A 6,000-nucleotide genomic window follows, 5' to 3' on the forward strand; every position below is an offset into this window, starting at 1 on the left:
CTATCTTGTGCCCAGTGCAATTGACTTTCTACACCGACGCATATGTCGTTGCTAGTTTGCACCCGGCGCAAAGCTGATTTTCCCCCGCAGCAACCAGGCACCACTACACTTGCGCCTGGAGAGGCGTGTCGGCGAAAAGCAGGGGCGTGTTCCGGCGCAAATGATACTTGGTGCTATTTTAGTCTAAAAAATGCGCCAATGCAATTGCGCCACTGACCGAAAAATACCTGGTCTATAGCGGATAGCGCAGTTGTTGTTGCTATTTTTTCCACACAAGCATGCAAACTAGTCACCTTTCGGCGAAATTCGCCGAAAGGTGAAAACTACGACGAAATCTTTTGACACTTTCGTTAACGAATAAAAACGAGACGAAAATGTAAGCGGGACGATTTGGGAAGCGATCCAATCAGAACTAAGCTCTTTATGTGGGGACGTACTGATCGTCCCGCCCGGCAGGTCAACTAGCAGGCGCTTGCGGCGTCAGTTTGGCGCAACAATCAGTGGTTAAAACACAACCAACTTGAAGTCATTGGCAGACGAGTCATCCCGAAAATCACGCAAAGATAAGCATACTTAAACAGTTTTTTTCTTTCAAGCTAATGTTATGTGTGTTTTCGCTCAAATTGGAATACAATATAAGCTGAAAGAACCCACCGCTGTCCTGTAACGGTACCGGAGCTCTGTGCTGTCGACACCACAGCGGGGCACAGAAACACAGGATTCACTGTGGTTTCTGTGACACGAGAAACACTATGAAACAAAATGAATACTAATGTTTTATAAAGAAAGCTATCTTAGTGGGAAAGCCACGCAACAGATAGCCACGGTTACATACAGTAATGTTCTTATGACGGGAGAAAGGAGCAGAAATATAGTATAGAGACAACTTGGAGCTGTGTGTGCGCGTATGTTTGAGTGAGAGACGGGAGTGGATGAGAGACAGAAAAATCGGACCCCCCTCACCTCACAGGTACAGAAGGCCTCCGACAAGGATGGGCCACTTGAGTGCAAATAAAGCTAGTGCATCCCAGAACAACAACAGACAAAGGAGGACGCCAGAGCAAAATGCATTGTACACACAGGATTAGCAGTCCCAATGATTGAAGATGAGGACTTTGTTTAAATGATTGATACAGTTGATAGGAGGCTGACGGTTCCCCAGAAAACGAATAAGCATCTGATTGACAAACATTATGAATCATCATTGGTGTTTTTGCAATTTTAAAATTTTCTGCAAAGAAAAAGCAAGGCCATATTTATTTTTTATATGAGACTGGGTTATAAGATAAATTAATTTGTTTCATCACAACAGTTTAGTCTGTGTGTATAGTTCACGTTTATTTCATTAATAAAAAAAAACATGCGCCCAGGTCCAAAAAAAACATGCGCGCAGTCAATTTTTTTAACTTATAAAAAAATCCTTAATTTTAGAATTTAAAGAAATAATAAAAAAAAATGATAAAAAATATTATATAATTTTTTTATTAAAAATTTTTTTATATTAAAATAAATCTTAAAAAAAAAAAAATTGTATTAAAAAAATTTATTTAAAAAGATTGACCTGCGCGCATGTTTTTTTTTTTACCTGCGCACGCATGTTTTTTTTTCATTCAGAAATTTTTCATTCAGAAATTTTATTGGGTAGGATAAACCCCTTGAGAGGAATCCTCTTCGAGGGGGAACATGCGCGCGCAGGTCAGAAAAAAAACCTGCGCAGGTCAAAAAAAAAAAACGCGCAGGTCAATTTTTTTAAATTTTTTTTCATTTATACATTTTTTATTTTTTATTTTTATTTATAATTGTTTTTTTTAATGTATCTAATTTTTTTTTAAGAATTTTTTTTTTATAATTTTTTTTTATATATATATATTTTTTTTTATAGGCCTATATATTTTTTTTTTATAATTAAAAAAAAAAAATATATATATATATATTTAACTCCCCGGAGTATAACCCTGGAACCCCCTAGTGGGTCTGTGTTTTCCTCGGCTCACGCATCATTCTCACCTTTTTCACCCCAAACCAGTTTGCATGCTGTGTCATGCTGTGTGCTGTGTCAGTTTGCCTGACACAGCACAAACATGCAAACTATTAACCTGATTTAAATATTAAGATTATTATGTCAAGAGATTAATGTCAAAGATTATTCATATGTGTGAAACTGCATAGAAATAGCGTGTGGATTGTGGAAACATTTTTTTCCATAGGGCTGCATGAATGAAGTATAGTAGGCTATGCCATGCGTTAAAATAATAATAATAACAATAATACATTCGAGCAAAGTATGTATCAGCGGAGACTGCAAACGCACTGTCAAAAATCAACTCGTCAAGTCAAAATGCGCTGGCTCTTAAAGGGGATGGGAGATGCCACTCTCATTGGTTTATTGCACCCAAAACACACCTACGGGTTTCAGCCCAACCCATTTTAGATTTGCGCCGGGCGCAAAGCTCATTTATCTCGCCGTCATAATAGCAACAGCGCCATAGAACCGCCCACAAAGTACTTTGTCTTTGCGCCTTGACGTCTGCTAAGTATGCTATAGGCCTAGCCTGGCTCCGCCCGCCAACCTACTTCCGCCCAAATTTCATTTTCCCTTCAGTAGTCAGTCTGGGGCTGGGGCTTGTTAGTGGGATTTTGCCCGAACAAATTTCTGTGTGACCAATCAGCGAACAGAGGAAGTGGCTGAGAACGATGACGTCGAAGTAGCGACGTATTGTCAATGACAAGACCCAGCCTCGACAGTTGACTGCAAACATTATCTCTGTCCTTACTATCGAATATTAATGTAGAATTTGTAATTGTTCCTTGAACTCTAAAATTAGATGAACAAAACCTGCAGCTATCGTTGACAGACATCTTCACGCTTCATCTTGTTTTGTTTGTGTACACAGCCTGCGCATGCACGCAACGTAGTTTCCGGCCGGTCCCGGCGTATGACATACGTCACGACCAAACGCTATTGCAATTGGTTATGGCAGATCCAGAGTGGCACTGGGCAGATCCAATAGTTTTAAACTTCAACAGACACCCGCCTCCAAGTGAGTGAACGTTTGCCAATTACAGCAGTTCCAGACCTTCTGTACAAATGACCTTCTGTACAAATGATGATACGATGGTCTGGTAGCACCAGGCTACTATAGGCCTACTGCATGAGAAAAATTTAGATCGATATTGCGCAACAATCGAGAGATGGGGACCCCCCCGAATATTGAAGGGTATTTCACACACTGTCCGTAACCTCTCAGCTGCGGGCCACTCTACCGTCAACACTATCCTCCTATAAGAGCGAAAATCCCATTGCTGAGCCATAGTGGCTTTATGTTCAACCTGGCATAAACATGTCTAGTAGGAAATCCGATGTGTTCAGCATGAATGCCAAATTTGTCCTGCAATTACATGGTAATAAGGGGATTGTGTGTGTGTTTGTGTGTGTGTGTGTGTGTGTCTATGTTGATTTCTGTGTGTGTGTGCATATAGACAGAATTGAATTGAATGTACATGTACATGTATTGACTCCTTTTAACTCCTGGCTTATGATTGAACCAACTCTACCCTGCTTTTAGACTCCTTAAGCCCTCCCTTCTAACTTGTGATATAGCGACTCACTCTCACATCGCCCCCTGACATCAACTTAAACCCTCTCTCCTCCCGAATGAGTGAAGTGATCAACCTCTACCACCCTGCCCGTTGAGTGTGATTACTGCATCTGTTCTCCAAGTCATGTCTGCTATTGTCGTCTTGTCGAGGAAAAATCAACATGTGATAGCGCACTACAACTTTGACAGGCGCACTACCGCAGCAGACATGCTGGGAGTTATCTGATGAAAGCCGGTGACATGATTAATTCATCCTCTGTAGCGTGCATGTATTCATGTGGGAAGCGGACAGCCCTATCATCTCCTCTCTTTGGAGGATCGCTGTTGGCAGGGCTCTGACTGACACTAGCACGTCCAAAGGACTGGTCTGTGTCCCCGTACAGCTGTCGGTTCACCGGTCTGTCTGCTTATCTAGTTTCTTCCTGTGTGTCTGTTTGCATGTCTGTCTGTCTCTCCCTCCTCGCTGTCTGTTTGCCAGCCAAACAGTGTCTCTTTCTCTGTCTCTCTCTCTCCTCCCTCCCTGTCTCTCACTCTCTGGCCTTTCTCGCTCTGCCCAACCATCCCTCTCTCACCCTGCCTCTCTTTCGCTCTCAGCCTGCCTCTCCCTCTCTGTCTGTCTCTCCCTCTCTGTCTGTTTGTCTCTCTTTGTCTCTATTGTCTTGGGTCATGTGTGCTTTGTAGACCATTTTCCCAAGGGCCCCTGCAGCAGCCAGAGCCTCACTTGGGCCAAACCCCACATTATAATATCCACTGATTCTTGCCTCCCACCTCCCCCTCCCTTTTCCCCTGCCTCTCTTATCCACAATGCATGGTGCTAGTCCGTGGGGGGTCCAGGCATCCTGTCCCTCGGATGTAGGATCAAAGAGATGGAGGAGGGGAAGGTTCTGACACCTGATCAATACCTTAGCCGGAGTCCGTCCAGACCACTTCATTACCAACCCTCAGTGTGTGTATTAGATATACGTGTGTGTGTGTGTGTGTGTGTGTGTGTGTGTGTTTGTTGCTGGCTTTGCTGCTAAAATGTTTGAGGAGTGAACCAAGTCGTTGCCCTCTGCGCTGGAAGGGCTTCATAACTGAAGAGGGCCCAGGCCCACGTTGAGGGAGATATGAGACGGCTTAGGAGTATCGATTTTGCGCCCTCTCTGTGATTTCTAACTTTTCTCGGATCGATAGTTCCTAACGAACCAGTCCTCTACTATTCTCTCTGTTGCTAAGAGAGAAGGGGCTTTAAAAAGAGCCTTTGATGGAAGATGATGTCTTGGTGATTGGAAACGTAATGTATTCTCTGCACTGTTTGAATTACTGTCTGAGAAATCCTTACAATGGAAAACTTCTCCATATGGCATAGGGAAGAGCATTCACCTTATACGCACTCTGCTTGTCATGTTTAATCTCTGCCAGTTTCTCATGTGTTGGCGGCTACCTACTTTAAATATTAATACTCGTCTGTGTCTGAAGATTCCAATTTGAGACAATTTCCACCAGAGAATACACTTTAACTTAAGTTATTAATATATAAACCAGGAATGACACCTCGGCAAAGAAAGTGGGATTTTCAGTGTTTCTAACTATTCTTTGAAGCATACCGATAGACTGCATTTGGATTTAACTGAAAAAGATAATAAAACAGATAATAAAGTGTACATAGTAAAATGTCTCGCTCATGGCCTAATCTACGCCTGGTGTAATTGTAGGGCGACCATGTTATATATTGAGAAGTAAGAATTGTGCTTTTTATTCAAGTCTGCTTTAATAAAAGAGTGGACCGTTATTTCACCTGTGCAACTCTGAGGGTGTCATCCCCGATCTGACCACTGGGGGGAGGTAAAGATCTGTGACTTAACGCCACGGCTTGTGTTGGAGTTGGCCTTTTGTTCAGGTAGGGAAATTAAATATGCACACAACGGAAACTCGACCGTTCTCCCCTCATTGGCTGTGAGGTAACCTTGCTTAATGTCACTGCGTCGGTTCAATTTTGGCGTCACGTCAATTGGTCACGTCTAGAAATAAATACATCTAGAATCAATATCACCCGCTTGGAGGTGTTTCAGAAGTTCTATGTGTTAGTGGGTACGCATACATTAGCCCGGATCATTCACACGCTATTGTTCCACACTTATGTCCCCCATTAGCCTACATGAGCTCACTAGGATGTTCTACATCTGGTGGGTCGACTCGATACCCATCGACTGTAGACTTCCGTGGTGGCTGATTTTTTCTATTACATTTTTTTTCAAATCTTTGAAAATTGACTCAAATTGTGTGCACCCCTTTCAATACCCTCTCGGTTGGGGGTAAAAAAAAATGTGATGCGTTAATCGCGCCGGTTTAATGGCGGTTCATGTCGTGTGGCGCCGACGTTTAAAAGCCATTTGCTCAAAGTGAGTCTGGCTGCAGAGTC

The sequence above is a fragment of the Micromesistius poutassou genome, assembly GCF_964030765.1.
Source record: "Micromesistius poutassou genome assembly, chromosome: 4".
Taxonomy (NCBI): Eukaryota; Metazoa; Chordata; class Actinopteri; order Gadiformes; family Gadidae; genus Micromesistius; species Micromesistius poutassou.